Source organism: Sorex araneus, chromosome 5, assembly GCF_027595985.1.
Source record: "Sorex araneus isolate mSorAra2 chromosome 5, mSorAra2.pri, whole genome shotgun sequence".
Taxonomy (NCBI): domain Eukaryota; kingdom Metazoa; phylum Chordata; class Mammalia; order Eulipotyphla; family Soricidae; genus Sorex; species Sorex araneus.
In genome coordinates this window covers 165047618-165065901 of record NC_073306.1, presented here as the reverse complement: position 1 = coordinate 165065901, position 18284 = coordinate 165047618, and the positions used below count along the sequence as shown (strand labels likewise).

Genomic DNA, 18284 nt, shown 5'->3' with positions numbered 1-18284 from the left:
TCGTCTGTGAATGAATAAAAGAAACAGAAATGGAAATGAAGAGAATTTTATTTTGTTTTTTTTTTTTTGTGTGTGAAAGAGTATAAACCAATATATTGAGGAGCAGTTTATAAGTTCATTTAGTTCCGCAAACATAAATAACAGCACGCCTTCTGCAGAGTAAGGCATCTGGTAAAAAAATACCCTGACTATCTGGAATCATATTAAAAGAATATGTTTCCATCCTATACAGTCACATACTCACACAGACATTCAAATAACAGTAAGAAAGAAGAAATAATAAAATATTTAGAAAGATAAAAACACTTTCAAAAGTGAATCTAGATATACTTCAGCTATATTTTTTTTACAAATCTCCTTCACACGAGGTTGCTGTTTCAGAGTTAATATTTAAGATAAGTGAACATTGCCATTAGAAAAAAATGACTATTTAAAAATTAAGCCCTTCTTAGTAAAGACATTCTGAGGATGCCTGGCCCTGCTGGGACATTGTGGGTGTTCACATGCTTAACAGTTGCTACAGGAAACATGAAACATGGAGCATGTAATGCACAAAATCAAAGCTATTGAATTAAAGGCACCAATTCCTATTCTTTAGGAAAATTGGCAACATCAAATATACATACAGTGCATAATTAAAACCAAGAATATATGTTATTGATTCCATTAAATTTGTTCAAGGACTGAAGGAACAAATATGAATTAACTGCATTTCTAAACACTATTTTATAATGAATACTGCAATGTAAAAGAAAGTCCTTTAGCCAAGTTTTGTTTCTGAATTGCTGCATTGTTAATCAATTACCTAAATTGTGATCAAAACAAACCATTTCTATTCAGCTTATATATATATATACTAATGTATATCTACTATGTCTTCAGTAGAAACACTGGGTATATAAATCTAATCCCATTTTGACTTTCATGCTATTTTTTTCTTTAGAAAAAACTTAATTTGAAATATAGGACATGTACGTTCTACAAAATTCCTAGTTATTGATGATCTATACTGATACACTACAAATATAAGTGCATTGAAGGGATTTTAAGAGAGTTGTACTAGTAGATTTTAATCCAAACAGAGGTATTAGATGAGATAAAATGCTATTGTTGGCCATTTTTAAATGTTTTATATATTTCTATTTACCTTTTTTTAGCCTTATGAACTTCATTGTCCTCTCACTCCAGTTGCCACATGTTTTAATCCTGATGAAATTTCACTACTATAAATAGTTTTTAAAATAGGACGGGAGCTTTTTCCTTTCTGGAGAAGACAGTGCTCTGTCTTGCACATAATTCTTTCTCTCTCTCCTCTCAAATTTCTCAAAGAAAATAATTTTAAATAAAGTTATTTTGCTTTATTAAAAAAAGTTGATGGGTACTAAATAAAAGTAATTAGATCAATAAATTATAAAATACACGCTTTCAAATATTAAATTATAATTACATACAAAATTCCATTTGCAATAAAGGCCAAGAACAGACATTGAAATCTCAAATATTGAAAAAGTCTTTCAAAATATATTTATCAATTTTGTGCATGCAGCCGACCTGGGCTTGATTCCTCCACCCCTCTTGGAGAGCCCGGCAAGCTATGGAGAGTATCTAGCCTGAATGGCAGAGTCTGGTAAGCTACCCGTGCCATATTGGATATGCCAAAATCAGTAACAACAAGTCTCACAATGGAGACGTTACTGGTGCCCGCTTGAGAAAATCGATGAGCAATGGGATGACAGTGACAGTGCACATACAAAAAAACAAACTTCATTGCTAACTATATTACCACAATAATAATTTAAAAATAAGTAAATAAAAATAAACATGTTTTATTACTCATTAAAAATGTAATGAAATTATTCATTCAAATATTTATTTGAGAAATTGTACTGATGATTAATATATTCCTTAAATGTTTTAGTTGGGGAACAGGGTATTTGAATTCATAAAATATCTATGGGAGAAGGCTGGAGCCACAGTACAGCGGGTAGGGCCTTTGCTTTGCTCGAGTTTGCTTTGCATCCCATATGGTCCCCTGAGCATGGCCAGGAGTAATTCCTGAGTGCAGAGCCAGGAGTAACCCCTGAGCATTGCCGGGTGTGACCTAAAACGCATAAAAAAAATCTATGGGGAATTTGTATTTTTTTGGTCCCTCTCCCTTCCATCCATTTGCTCTTATTGCAATAATCTCACACATCTAGTCATGCTGCATGCCGGGGTCACACATCACGTTGTAGTGCTCACATGCTTAGTGTGGAGCTCACTGAGTTCTACACTGAGTTTTAGTTGTGACGTTCACACACGTGTTCATCAGGGTGACACGTACCGGCAAAGGTGCTCACTTGTGCTGCTCACCTCAGGTCACCTTCCTTGTTTTGGTGCTAACACATGCTTGCCTGTCACCATGCCAGACAAGTCACGGAAACCGGGCAGCGTGGACAGCACAGTTGCCAGGCCCAAATGGTAGGACATCTAAGAGAGCGCTCGGCAGATGTCAGGCACAAGGAATTTGGATTCTATAACCCTGTGTCTACAAAGCAGGACCTCTGAGATACCGTGATATTTTCTTTTTTTTTTGTTGTTAAGACATGTATCTTTCAAATATGGAGAAGTATTCTGATTTTCTAGCAGCGTATGTACATATCAAATATAGCACAAACTCTCTCTTTAAATATGCAGCATACATTTCATTTATGGTAAAGATGGTTTAACAGGGTCTGTATTTAGTGCTTTAAAGCTATAAAATTAGACCAAATATAGATGCCACTACTATTTTAAGGACTGTCCACAAAAGAGAGAATCAAATGTTTTACATTTTATTATTTCTTGACTCATAATACTTAAAAGATTTTCACCCCTATATTATCTCTTCAGCTTTAATTTTCTATATCTTCATGGTGATTGCTTAGGTTGATATATTTTTTAATCCTCCCAAATGTACAATTGCTAAAGCTCAATGTATGTGCATTATACCATGATCAGTTAAGTTTTTAAAAAGTACTCAAAATCGATAACACAAGATGGGGAAGAAAAGAGGACTTAATTTTTGAATCTGCAAAATAAATCCACATTTTCAGAAATCCATTAACATAAACAATGGAGCATAGTAATAATAATTTTAATAAAATAATAATTTTTAATAAAAAATTTAATAAAATCATTCAACCTCCACTGAATGCTTAGCTTCTTATAGGCTTTACTTCAAATATGTATGTGATATGCATGAGCTCATTTAATCTTCAGATGAAACCACTGAGGGGAAAGAATATAACTCCCTTTCTATAAATGATAAAAATAAGCATAGACATTTTTAAAAATTTATTCTTTTATTGAATCACCATGTGAAAAGTTACAAAGCTTTCAGGTTTGAGTTTCAGTCATACAATGCTCGAACACCCATCCCTTCACCAGTGCACATATTCCACCACCAAGAGTCACATATAACTCCCCTCCACCCCCCTCCTCTCCAGCCCCCCACCCCTCTCCTCTCCAGCCCCCCACCCCGCCTGTGTAACTGATAAATTTCATTTTCCTTTCACTTTACTTTGATTACATTCAATAGTTCAACAAAAAACTCACTATTATTGTTTGGAGTTTCTCCCCCCTAAAGTCGGACCTGCTGAAAAGGAAGCATTTGATAATTTGTTTTCCATTGCTGAGAATGAAGAGATATGAGGTCGAGCAGCCACACTAGCGGCCGCACGGTTTTTGGGTTTCTGTATTTTAGTAACTAAGTCCAGAGAAATATCTGCCAGAAATTGCATTATTGCAAGCTTGTACCTGTCAGCTACTTTATATTCCACATATGAGTGCAATCTTTCTATGTCTGTCTCTTTCTTTCTGACTCACTTCACTCAACATAATACTTTCCATGTTGATTCACTTATATGCAAATTTCATGACTTCATGTTTTCTGACAGCTACATAGTATTCCATTGTGCAGATGTACCAGAGTTTCTTCAACCAGTCATCTGTTTTTGGGCAGTGTGGTTTTTTCCAGATTGTGGCTATTGTAAACAGTGCTGCAATGAACATAGAAATGCAGATGTCATTTCTACTATACCTTTTTGCCTCTCCAGGATATATTCCCAGGAGTGGTATTGCTGGGCCATATGGGAGTTCAATTTCTAATTTTTTGAGAATCATCCATATTATTTTCTAAAAGGGCTGAACCAGCCGGCATTCCCACCAGCAGTGAAGGAGAGTCCCTTTCTCCCCACATCCATGCTAACAGCGGTTGCTTTTGTTTTTTGGGATGTGGGCCAGTCTCTGTGGTGTGAGATATCTTATTGTTGTTTTGATCTGCATCTCCCTGATGATGAGTGATGTTTAACATTTTCTCATGTGCCTCTCAGCCATTCGGATTTCTTCTTTGGGAAAGTTTCTGTTCATTTCATAACCCCACTCTTTGATAGGGTTGGCAGTTTTCTTCTTGTGTGTAGGATAACAGCCTCAGTAGTTTAGGTTTATTGGGTTACTCCCGTTACAGTGCTCCTATTCCTCTTTGTTTATTTGTAGCTTCTTTCTTAGTGTTCTGTTGACTTGTAAATAATGTTTTTCTCTTCTCCTTGAGTCCTTTGCATAGTTTATTCAGAGCAAGTCCTTTTTGTATGGACACAGGAAGACTTAACAAATGTTATGCTTTTGTAACCTGGGAGTCATTTGACTCTATTTTCTATGATATTTTCCTCCAGGGCATCTGTTCTCTTGACCTAAGTCTCAGCTGCCCTTACTTCCTAGCACCCCCAAAGCACGGTCCCGACGTGGGACAAGAAGGACCCAGGGCAAGTGGTGAGTTGTGTGCTACCCTGGCATCGAGATGGGCCTGGCCAAAGTGCCTAATGCTTAACTATAAGTTAAGAGCTTGATCATGGACAAATGCTGTCATGATCCAAACAGTGATACTAGATTTGGACCCTGCTAGGGTGAGGAATGATTAATCTGGCCTGAGTGCTGTGGTCTGAGCCTGTGGCTAGATGTTGCCAGGAGAGCTGCCTTGCAAGCCTCAATGTATCCCTTGCTATGTCCATACAAAAATAACTAGTATTAAGATGTTAATAAGTTCCTGGACTAAGGAAAAGAAAAAAACCTTAAGAGTGAGGAAGGGCTTTGGAGTGCCCTGCCCTCAGGAAGGGCTTTCTTATGTTGATTTGGCTACTTGGCTGGTTGTAGCCTAGAGGGCAAAGTGGGAGAGACAAGGAGGAGGAGAGAGAGAAGCCAGAGAGAGGCAGCATTTCAGCAGTAGATCCAGAGACAGGCCGGAGCTGGGAGTGCGGGAGATGAGAAAGTTTGAAGATTGAATAAACGGTAACTAATCAGCAACCAGCTTGGTCCTCGTTCTTCCTTCGCCTGTCCTTGACCACCGGCCCTCCCGATCCAGTCCACACACTGCGGTTCCAGAGCACCGAACGCGGGTGGTGAGACAGAGCCGCCCGGAGAGCCCGCGTGTGCACTCGCCCCTCGGCGAGCTTTAGTTTTTTACACTTGTGGAGTTCAACCAGTGCATTGTATATCCTTGATATCAACCCCTTATCGGATGAGTACTGCGTAAATATCCTTTCCCATTCTGTAGGTTGTCTTTGTATTTTGGTCACTGTTTCTTTTGAGGTGCAGGAGCTTCTTAGTTTAAGGTAGTCCCATTTATTTATCTTTGTTTTCACTTGCTTGGCCAGTGGCGTGTCAGCTTTGAAGATACTGTTGGCTACAATGTCGTGGAGGGTTTTGCCAACCTTGTCTTCCATGTACCTTAGGGATTCTGGTCTGATGTTGAGGTCTTTAATCCATTTTGATCTGACTTTTGTACATGGTGATTGGTGGAGGTCTAAGCCCATTTTTTTACATGTAGCTGTCCAGTTTTGCCAGCACAATTTGTTAAACAATAAACATAGAAATTAAGCACAGAAGCTAAGCACTGGCTTCACCACCAGGAAGTGGTGACATCCAAATGCATTCCGGGGCAGTCCACTGGTTTCTTAGCCACTGTCTCAGCCATTACAATTTGTCATTTCATTAGAACTGAAGATAAGATGTACACAGGAACCTATAAAATATGGATAATGAATGTTCATTACAGAGTAAACAAAAATGAGAGAGGGGGTAAGTTCTATCCAATTAGTAATCAAGCCATTTTTTTTTAATTAGAATACTGTTTTCTAAATGTGGAAACATGATGTTAGTGCAATTGTGGACAATATTGCTGCTTTGATCTCTGTTAATGCCATTATTAATTAACAGGCCTTTTTCAGAAAGTGTTTGGCAATGTATGTCAAAATCTTATTTTTGGAATTAGTTTTTAGCCAGTTATTTGATTGGAGGGCATTTAGTTTAAGAAAATAAAAAAAAAGAAAATATAGTGAGGAAATTTTGATTTTAGTTTCTTTATAAGAGTGATGAATTATAATCCATGTTTGGTTCTGTCTAAAAGCATGATATAGTACATATATTTAAACATATAGTAATAATATAATAATAATGATGTAGAAATATAAAAATATTAGAATAAAGAGAAGACATGAAGAGACAGAGAAAGAGACACAGTACACATACTTCCCTCACATCTCAGAAAAGGACCAATTCTGAGCACATCTTCATTTCATACATTTAGCATCCGGACCTGAGAGGCGGTAAATTTCTATTTAAACTCTTCAATTTGTGTTATCTGTCATGAGTCTTCGAGCAACGTAACACACATACTTAAAGATGCTGCAAATTGCCATTAGTGCTATTTGCCAAATATTTATAGCCCTCCTTTTCTGACTCATGGTAGATTAGTTATTCCTCTGGAGAACTGGGATGGTCATATGCTTTGTTTAGCAGTAAAGAGTGGGAAGCAAGATAAGCATCACTTTCAGAAGATGCTAAGGCTTCACCTTAGTTTCTTTCTTTCCCTGTCATGACATTAGACAACTTAGAGATGGTGGCACTCTTGTTACCAATAAGAGCAGGAAGCAGCCTCCTGCTGGCCCAGGATGCATATGAAGCGTGAAGATGAAATAACCCTGTGCTGTCCTTTAATCCACTGATATTTAGGAGTCTCTTGTTATTTTCAGCCAGACCTAATTCATCCCAATTACAATCACCAACAGGAAACAGCTTTGTTCACAAGGACATTAATGTCAGCATGAGAAATGCAGAAATAATCAGAGGATGATAATTTAATATAAAAACGACTTAATAAAATGTATGCAAAGAATTTTATGAATGCACATGGGAGGCACTTAACCGAGAGTGGGAAAATTTCCTGATGGAAAGTGACACTTTGGCTTTGTCTTGACAGATAAATAGGAGTTTGTCAGCAGAAGAAAATGAAGTCAAAGAGATGACATGTGTGCAAAGGTGAGAATTGCAAATTTCTTATTATGCTGGAATGTAATATATGAGGGTCAGTGAGTAGAGCTGGTGTTTAGGGTGGCTAAATTGACAAGACTTTTGTCCTAGAAACTTTATACTGTAGTCTCAAGGTTGTGTATTGCTTTCTCAGGCACCTTCCCTAGGCAATGAAAATATCATAAATGTGTGAAATCATCAAGTATAGTGCAGTTCGCAAATGGAAAAAAATCTCTGAATAACATTGATATTGCAGCTATGTATACTATACACAGAAAATGAAAACTTTTATGCAAGATTGTTAACAAGGAAAGCAGGAATATAGGTAAATTTGTTGTCTACTTCAAATATTACTGACATTCTCCCCTATTGTGAGAAAGTAGAAGTCTTCAATTTGGTAAGGGTTGATAAGACACACCAAAATTATCTTGTATAAATGAATGAGAACAGAAAGTCCCGACTTCACAAATGACTCACTAATCATACCAAATAGGAGCATTCTTATTTTTAGATAACTCAGGGAACCCATCTATACCTTATTCAATTAAAAAGAAATTTGAAACAATGATTATACTAGATAAACAAAATAAACTAAAAATATTTCCCCAGCATCTTTAAAACTTGTGGGAAATTAAAATATATGTTTACAAAATGTACTTAGATATCAGATGGTAAATAACTTATTAAGATAAGCACCACAAATGGAGATAAACTTAGTTGTCCTTTGCTCTCCTGATAGGAAAATTAACTTATACCTAAAGTGGAATAAATATTTTTAAAACCTTTATTTCCAGCTAGAAAACAGAAATAAAACAAAGAAAATAGAAAAGGAAGTTTGGTACATAAAATTCTAAATACATGCCTTCAAATTTCCTGTTTTCTGATTGTTCAATCAAATACAAATTTTGGTAATGGTGTGAAGGGAGTTTGCCAGTAAGATTAAAATCAATGATTAACTTGCCTGCAAATTCAGACATGATTCTAGATTTTTTACGTAGATCCAGCCATATCACTTGAATGCTTCTTTGAAGCAAAAGTAGAATAGAGAAGAAAGAAATAGCAAAGGGAATAGAAGAGAGCTCCGTCAGCAAGGGGTGTCAGAGACATCAGGAGTAAGACTCAACATTTCAGGGGGTGCTCAGAAATGACAGGGGTAGTGAACAAAAAATATGGGTGGATCGTAGATACTTAACATGGCTACTTACCAAAATCCTGCAAGGTCATGTACAGCTCAATCTTTCAACTGCAAAGGAAAAGCACTGAATTCTTGCAACTACCCAAATGAACTGAAAGCAGACTTACTCCTAGAACTCCTGATGGAAATATAATCCTTTCACATATAGATGCCTTTCTTCAGAATTAGAGAATGGGTGGGCTGAATCCACCAATTTCCAAACCAAAGAACTCTGAAGTGAATAATGGCGTCACTAAGAATGTGCTAGTCTGTTACAGTAGTAATAAAAATATAAATACAGCTAAAATAATTTGCAAAATAAGATGTAGGGAGATGGTGGAAGCACACACTTTAGTGTTTAGTCTTTGAACAAAAAGTAGTAACCTTGTAATCAAGAATCTGGAATCAGCCAGTCTGAGGTCAAATCCTAGCTCCATAATTAGCTGTGTCACACAGTAAGTCTTTCATTCTGCTTCTTATTGGATGACAGGAACAAGAATTTGTCTTGCTATTATATGTATCCTTTTCTGTAAGCCTGTTAGCTATTGTTACATAATTTGAGAGGAATACACTTCAGTCCAAGAGTCTGAAAGCCTCTGGCTTATTTTTTGTAGGCCAAGAGCTCAGAATGATTTTCCAGAAAAGACTTTCAGACCCATGGGTCATATTCACCTATTGAAGGATAATTTCAGGTTGGATAGATAAAAATAAACATTAAGCTTCACCAAAAAAACCCCACATAAAATACAAGATGACATAGAGATGTTATAAAGGAAGAGAAAATATTTACCAAATATTTAAAAAAGAGAGAGAAAAAGACTGATTAAAGCAATGTAACAAGAAATAGAATATAATGGTGACATTATTAAAACTAGTAAAGAGGGATTTAAAATACAATTGAAAAGCACAATTTGGGTTGTCAAATAAAATTCTATTTAATATGTTTCTGGAATGATTATTTTTCTGTTGTGCATTTAGCTTTTCCACATATTTTATTTTATTATTTTTTTTTGATAAGGCTGCACAGAACATCAAGGCATACATACAAATCTTTTGCCATTTCATTGCATTTATTCTTTAGGAAATATTTTCAGGAACAAAATTACTAGGGTTTAAGAGCATAACAATTTTAAGGTTTTTGGTATTAGTACCAAATTGTTAAAAACTCTGTGCCAAGTCCTACTGCAAGTCCTACCGCAACATTTTAAGTTATGTTAAATTTGGAATTTTCCTTAAATTATTCTGGCAAGCCTTTTACTATATACTTTACCTTTATTTTAGTATTCTAGAGAAGGGCTTCTCAAATTCAATGTGCATAAAAATGACCATGTCATCTCAGTCTAATGTTGAATCCAATGCAGCACCAGTGGGATGGAGACTCAATTCCCTTTCTTGCAAGAACACGAACGTTGTTCTCTGTTTTCTTCTGGTCTGGTCCCACTGAGCCAGCACTGGATCTTCAGGCTAAACTGAGAGAGAGAAGGAAATCGAAAAGCCTTTTGTTGTTGTTGTTGTTCTGCTAATAAAGCAAGTTTAAAAGTTTTCACACTAAACACACTGTTACATGTTTGGAAATAATACAGGTATTAGGGGGTTTCTTGTATCTTGCTGACCCTGGTTAGTCCTGGAATGAGTATGATCCCTAGCTGCCAGGGGTCATTTCTAAGCACAGAGTCAGGAATAGTCCCTGAGATGTGGCTAAAATCCCATCTCTCAACAGCCCCTCAAAAAAAAAAAAAAAATTTAAAAAATGAAAATGAAAAATATGTTTTAGGACAAGTAATTTCCCCCAGATTGTTCGATAAACCAACAACCGTGTGTGTGTGTGTGTGTGTGTGTGTGTGTGTGTGTGTGTGTGTGTGTGTGTTTAGGGTAGGGGTGGGTGGGGTGGGGAGGTTATTGATAATTTTTTTTTTCTTTTTGGGTCACACCTGGAGATGCTCAGGTGTTACTCTTGGCTCTGCACTCAGGAATTACTCCTGGCGGTGCTCAGGGGACCATACGGGATGCTGGGAATGGAACCCGGGTCGGCCACGTGCAAGGCAAATGCCCTACCCGCTGTGCTATCGCTCCAGTCCTGCTTGTTGACAAATTTAAGGTAAAAAAATGTTCCTAAACTATTTTTTGGCTGGTTGTGGGGCGGGGAAAGGGACACCACCAACTTTGTTTAGGACTTGCTTATCAGAGATCACTCCTCGTAGGCCTATAGGGATGATGTGTGATGTTTGGGATCAAACCCAGTTCAGCTGCTTGCAAAGCAAGAGCCTCATCACAGTACTCTCTCACTGGACCTGCTTCTTACAGTTACTGGAATTGGAGCTAGTTATTCCAATGGGCTGTAAAAATGGTGTTGGTCCCCTTTAGACAAAACATTTACAATCTAATAACACTATAGGTCTTTCTCTCCTACTGTAAGGATTAAGGGAGACATTTATGTGAGAAGTAGCAGCAAATGTACCTTTCCAAAGAGATTCCTAAGTCACTGTGGAGACTTTTCCACACTGTCTCTCAGGAGACTTATCCTGAGGGAGAAATATTCTGTTTTTAGTTCAAGCACTGAGAGCTGGAGTAAATTTGTTACCTTAGCACCTAGTTTTTTTCTTGACAGTTTGTGTAGTCACACAGGATAAAGAAGGGGTGGAAAATAGATTTCAGGTCAACTTTGCCAGCTCAGATCATTTGGAAATGTAAGTTGTTTATTTTGGGGGGGAAGGATGTTTTAGCTCAGCAAGAAAGAGTAAAAGAATCCAATAGTGAGCTCTTTACTTGGTATGGAACGTTTACATGTTTACATTAAGGAATGTTTACATGAAGACATGTAAACATGATTTCCTGTAGTAGGGTGAAAAACATTAGCTTCACTTCTAACATATTAAAAAATAAACATTTTTTTTATTGTAGTATACATATCTATTGGGAAAAATATAGATCAATTTCAAACAGAACAAAAATACATGGGATTTTGTTAATCAGAGATAGTCATGCATAACTAATAAGTTAGCATGTTTACTCTATTTTCTAAATTTATAGATTTTCACAAACGTAGAAACACATTGACTTTCTATGAGTTACAAAATTATACACTAATTAACTTACTAATTTTTGGATATTAGGCCTTACTTGGCTATGTTTAGTCTTACACACAATAGCAATGATTAATATGAATTGTCACATTAAATGAGAGTAGATTGTAATAAATACTACTGTGTAATAATTATAATATAAAATAAATTATATTAATAATGATTAATAAGAATTATAAGAATAACAAAGGCTATGGGCACAGGAGGCAGTCTTGGTGGAACTCAGAACTCAGTGCAGAGATTGAAGCAGGATTGGCTGACTCCAAGGCAATTCCCTTTATACATCTAACATCTCTCCAGAAAATTTTATTCAGACAGCAGCCATATTTTTATTTTGGAACCACACCTGGTTGTATTCAGGGGCGACTGCTGTCTTGGAGCAGAGGAATTAGTCCTGGTGGTGCTCAGGGCCAGCGTGGATGCAACTTATGTGTTCCAGCCCATCTGCGCTAACTCTCCCTTTCCAAAAATCCCATGTTATAGCATGCTTTTAATGTGTTATTTCTCTGTCAAGTATTTTTTAAACATAATTTTCACTGTGTGCAGAGTATTCTAACTCATGGATATAATAAGATTTATTTAAATGCTGCAGTTTTCCATTTTTGTTTAGTTCTGTTCCCAGTAGTCATTTTGTTGTGGTGTTGTTGTTCTTGATGTTGTTGTGTGTGTAAATATATATAAAAATAGCAAACCTGGGTCAGCTGCGTGCAAGGCAAATGCCCTACCCACTGTGCTATTGTTCCAGTCCATATATATAATTATTATACCTATTAATAATATATGTAGCACAGCGGGTAGGGTGTTTACCTTGGTCGACCCAGATTTTATTCCTCTGTCCCTCTCAGAAGCTGGGCAAACTACTGGGTCTCTTGCCAGCATGGCAGAGTGTGGCAAGCAACCCGTGGCATATTCGATATGCCAAAAACAGTAACAAGTCCCACAATGGAGACGTTACTGGTGCCTGCTCAAGCAAATCAATGAACAATGGAATAACAGTGACCGTGACAGACAATTATTATATATAATATAATATTATATACAATCATGCATATTATATGTATAATATATAAAATATATACATATATAAAATATATATTTGTATATATATTTATACAAAACATATAAAACACATATATAAATGTGTTTTTATATGTGTTTTATATATGTGTTAATGCCAAAAAATATGTGTTTATGTGTTTATTCGATATGCCAAAAACAGTAATAACAAGTTTCACAATGGAGACGTTACTGGTGCCCCTCAAGCAAATCAACGAGCAATGGGATGACAGTGATACAGTAATATATATATATAAATGTCCTGAGCAACTCCCAAATGTAATCAAAGTAAAAAGATGAATAATTCCCCTGAAAGTGGGCAACAGTGCATAGGAGCAGTTGCAAATGGAGAGCAGCTGACAGCGGACATTTCTGTCCTAGCTTACTTTTACATCCCCAAGTCTGAGTGGCTAACAGAACTTCCCAAAACACACAAAAAGTGACAAGCAAGACAACAGCAGTTGTTCTTGGGAAAGGAAGGATCGACTACTTTTCCCCGTCCAACCTGACTTTGGGAAGGAAGTGACAGAGGCATTTTGCCTCACTCCTCCACTGAGCGCTGCTGAGAGGGAACGCAGAGAACTAACTTTGCTAAAAATCCTCACAGATTCCAGGAAAATTACTTGCCTCTTCCATTTTTCCAAGGATGCTTGTCTGTAGACTCTGGAGTGAGTTTGGTGTCTCAGAGGGTCTCACCCTGTTTATCAGAAATTATAAGGGGTGAAGAATAATTTTTTTCTATTAATTTTAGTTAGTGGGCTGGAGCGATAGCACAGTGGGTAGGGCTCTTGCCTTGGACGCAGCCGACCCAAGTTCGATTGTTCGTCTCTCTCAAGAGCCTGGCAAGCTACCGAGAGTATCCGGCCTGCAAGGCAGAGCCTGGCAAGCTACCCATGGTGTATTCGATATGCCAAAAACAGTAACAAGTTTCACAATGGAGACGTTACTGGTGCTGCCTCGAGCAAATGGATGAATAATGAGATGACAGTACCACAGTGCAATATTTTTTTGTGAGTTCCAGGTTGAGAAATCCTTGTCTCTAGGGCACTTGTAAAGGGATACTTTTCTAAGTGTTTATTCTTAATTTTGATTTACCTGGTCTTCCCATAAAAACAGTCCTGTCTCGAGTGCCCAAAAACAGATGATTGGCTAAAGAAACTCTAGTATATTTACACAATGGAATACTACGTAGCTGTCAGAAAACATGAAGTCATGAAATTTGCATATAAGTGGATCAACATGGAAAGTATCATGTTGAGTGAAATGAGTCAGAAAGAAAGAGACAGACATAGAAAGATCGCACTCATATGTGGAATATAAAGTAGCTGAGAGGTACAAGCTTACAATGTTGCGATTCCTGGCAGACATTCCTCTGGACTTAGTTACTAAAATACTAAAATACAAAAATCCAAAACTATGCTGCTGCTAGTGTGGCCTCCTGACCTCATATCTCTTCATTCTCAGCAATGGAAAACAAATTACCAAATGCTTTCTTTTCAGCAGATCGACTTTAGGGGGGAGAAACTCCAAATCAATAATACTGAATTTTTTTGTTGAAATATTGAATGTAATCAAAGCAAAGTGAAAGTAAAGTGAAATTTACCAGTTACACATGCGGGGTGGGGGGCTGGGGGGGTGGGGGGAAGGGGGGAGGTATATTGTGATTCTTGGTGGTGGAATATGTGCACTGGTGAAGGGATGGGTGTTTGAGCATTGTATAATTGAGACTTTAACCTGAAAGCTTTGTAACTTTCCACATGGTGAATTAATAAAAGAATTTTAATAAATAAATAAATAAATAAATAAATAAATAAATAAATAACACATGGGGAAAAACAAAAACAGTCCTGTCTCAAGTTGGCCATCGTTTGTCCTTAGACTCACTGCTATCCTAGCAGGCTTGTAGACCAGTTCTGATTGCAGCTGGCATGCAGACGCAGCCCAGAAGATGTGCTCAAAAGCAACCTGAGAATTCATAACCCTGAAGCAGGGGGCTAGACTTCTTGTTCCAACTAGGACATAGACATCACCTCCTGTTCTGGTAACACAGTGGGGAGCTCAAGGGTGTTGAACCTACATGGGTACCTTCTTGTTGCGCATTGCTCTTCAGGGTAATCGGAGCAGCCTTTGTGGCGTCCCACTCTGACAACAGAACTGCTGAAAGATAAAGTAGAATATATTGAAAGATCTAAACAAGAAGACAAAATTCCTTTCCGACGGAATGGAAGCATCAGTTACGAATTAATTTTCTCTTTCCTTTAATTACTCTCAGTAAGTGTGGGACAAGTTGCGAGGCATAATTGGGGGCAGCTAGGGCTGAGGATTGAGCCCAGACACTTGACCAGAACAGGACAAGAGGTAGCTGGTCCCTCCCCTGACGCTCCCCTTTCGGCTTCCCAACAATGGGCCCCCTCCCCTCCAATAAATGTGAGCTCAGTAAAACAATGCCAGGGGACTGCTGAGTGAACCGGTTCCGACCTATAGGATTTGATGTCCTGTCTTACCTTGTTCTTCCTTTGTGAAATTGCATTTTAAACGTTTTGCAAGTATGTTCTGGAATTCCCCCTAAGATATTTGTTTCTTTTCTTTTTCTTTTTGGGTCACACCCAGCAATGTGCAGTGATTATTCCTGGCTCTGCACTCAGGAATAACTCCTGACTGGTGCTTGGTGGACCCTATGAGATGCTGGGGATCGAACCCAGGTCGGCTGCATGCAAGGCAAACGCCCTACCTGCTGTTGCTATTATTGCTCCGGCCCCAAGATGTTTGTTTCTTGCCTCTTATAGTGTAGAGGGTTGACCCTGCTTGACTCTCCCGACTGCTCCCAGCTTGTGTGTCTTTCTTGCACCTCCAGGTACTCCTCCTCCCTCTGAGGCTGTTCGCCTTCTTCATGAAGGTGCACAGGAGCTGATCCAGGAGAGCTGCTGAGGCTGGCCTGGTGATTCCTGTGTGCTGAGACCGACAAGCTAGGTGGTGTATTTTCACAACCACAACCTGAACCTCTAATCAGTAACTAAGCAATTTAGGAGGGCTATTTTTTCTCAAGCTATTTTTTTTAATTGATTGCTGACTGCAGACTTATTAATAATAACGTTAGGTCTCTGTTCGTAAAGTTGTTATCCTTCACTGTATTGTCATTGTCACTGCAATATTCAGGAGTCACACACTTGGTCGTGGTGCCCTAGGGATCTCACACTTGTGCTGTTGGAGGAGCCGGCTGCAGTACATCCTAGGGGGTACTCCTGGTGTGGGGCAAAGCTCAGCCCAGCTCATCACCTCACACCAGCTCAGCAACCCTCTACCACTGGGCAACAACCCTAGACGCTGGCAGTGCAGAATTTTCTTGATGGGTTGTTACTCTTTTTTAATTTAATGCTAGCATTTCTTCCATTGATTTCACATTCAAGCACCCTTCCCTTTTCATCCAAACACATACATAAACTTCTATCTTCTCGGCAATGTAATGGCTTTACCTTTCAGCATTTTATATTTTACCGGAAAGCTGCCAGTTATCTCAGCACTTTTCTTATCTGAAAACTCATTCCATTCCCTTTGACTACAAAATTTTCCATCTATTTTACCTGAAACAGTAGCACACCAAATTTTGAAATTCTCTAATTCAGCATATATATATACATAATATTTAATTTTTAGTTGAGGGACAGTGATTGAGTATTTTTCACTTCAACAAAAAATACTGCACAAGATATATGACCTTAAAGTTGAGGACAGCTTTACTTACAAAGAGTTACATGGATTCATGAAAACTGAGTTATTTTGCAACTGGCTATAAAAAGCAACTTTCATATTTAATTCTTATATGAATTTTTTACAGTCATAAAACCAAATATATATTTCTTCTTAGTTTCCAGATGTAGTTTTATTTAGCGCAACTTATATATAAAGTTTAAGTTAAAGGTGAAGATAGAATACATTTTTAAAGTTTTCTATGATAAATTTTATATTTCTGGTTTGCAACAAAATATAAATTATAGCAAATTTCTTCCTAATGCTAAAAAATCTACTTAATTTGAATAGTAAAATATTTCAGTTCACTATACCAAAATAATATGCAGCAAGTATTATGGCACAAAGTAATGTTTTAGTTATAGAAAAATTACTCATAGTTTTAAATTTGATTTTATAGATTGAAAAAGATACACACTTAAAATTTGTTTTCCAGTGAAAACAAAAATTCCTCTTTCATTATACCCTCATCTTCCCAAGGTAAACATCTGAGTTTGTTGCATTGATTGATTCATTGAAATTGAGCTCTTCAGTGATGATTTTTAAATATCAATAACCTTATGAATATTTACATTCAAGAAATGTCAAATTAAGGTTTTGCTCATCTTATTTTGTTTTAAGAGTTCTTCAGAAATATCAGATAAAATGAGATCATAGTTGGTAGCAGTTTAAAACTCTTAATAGGCTTATCTTTGCATAGTAATACTCCATCATATTTAGGTGAAAGGTATTTAAATGTAATGTAACCTTTGGGCTTATTAAAATAAAACTTCATCCATCTTAGAAAAGGATGTTATATTAAATAACATTTTCCAATTAGCTTTTGATTTGATATAGTGTGTATAATTACAACTTGATGCATTGAAATAGAAAGTAAATTATATCTAGCAACTGTGTGATTCAAATAAGTATCAATATAGTAGATTTATTATAACTGTTTCCCAGAGATTAACTTTTTGAGAAACCCAAAGTTACATTTGTTATATCTTTTCATTTATTTTAGATATATATTTAGACAAATATCTAGCACTGAAAAATTTTAAACTGCATTAAACCTACAACCTGAAAAAAAAAAACTACCGCTTCCACCAATAAGTAAAAAATTTCACATATTTATATAAGGTCATCTATTCTTTTCAGGTAGTACTAATACAATAATTGAAGAATAATATCTTCCATTGCTTCACATATAATTATTTTATCAAAATGCTAAACACATGCACCAGTCATTTGTTTACAAAAATATTCGCTGATTATAATATGAGCATTTACAGAGTGTTGTTGATGGTATCTCTTCTACTTTCTAAGTGCACAGAAAAGGACTGTGTGAGTACATGTATGACAAAGTAATTGCCTACAGGTGTTATCACAGGTTCATAGTTGAGTATTTGATATAGATAGGTATATCTGAAAATGTTCATAGACAGTTATGACCAAATTTTGAGGTGTGTCTCAGAGTAAAATATTTTACAGAGACAATTTGGTTTCCTTTGTGAAGCAAGAATGGAGAGGTAATATTCAGAGCCATGACTTCTAGCTGTCCAGAACACTTCATCTGTCCAGTACTAACATTCTCTAAATCTTCTCTTCCTATTACTCCTCTCTTCATCTTGCATACAGTCTTCAATTGCCTTAAGTTTGGGACTCAGTTCATCTATTTGACTATTTCTGTAGTTTCTAACGTTGTGTCTCATCTTTCTGACACTCACAGGTTATTTGACTTATTCAACACAAATTTCAATCCCAGACCTCATAAAGGATGTGCACGTAATCTGTCTTGCTTGGTTTTCTTCTACTTCTTAGCTGTACAAATCACTACTATTCTTCAACTTGCCACACGACCTGGATTTGTACCATACCTGTAATTAGTTCCTACAGAGACTTTTTGACAAGGAAAAAGA

The 18284-nt window shown here is 37.0% G+C and overlaps 1 pseudogene; it reads right to left on the bottom strand.

The window, feature by feature from the left end:
• LOC101553073 (cell cycle control protein 50A-like) overlaps window positions 1-18077 on the bottom strand; it is a 39798-nt pseudogene extending 21721 nt beyond the window's left edge.
• Window positions 18078-18284: the final 207 nt, after the last annotated feature.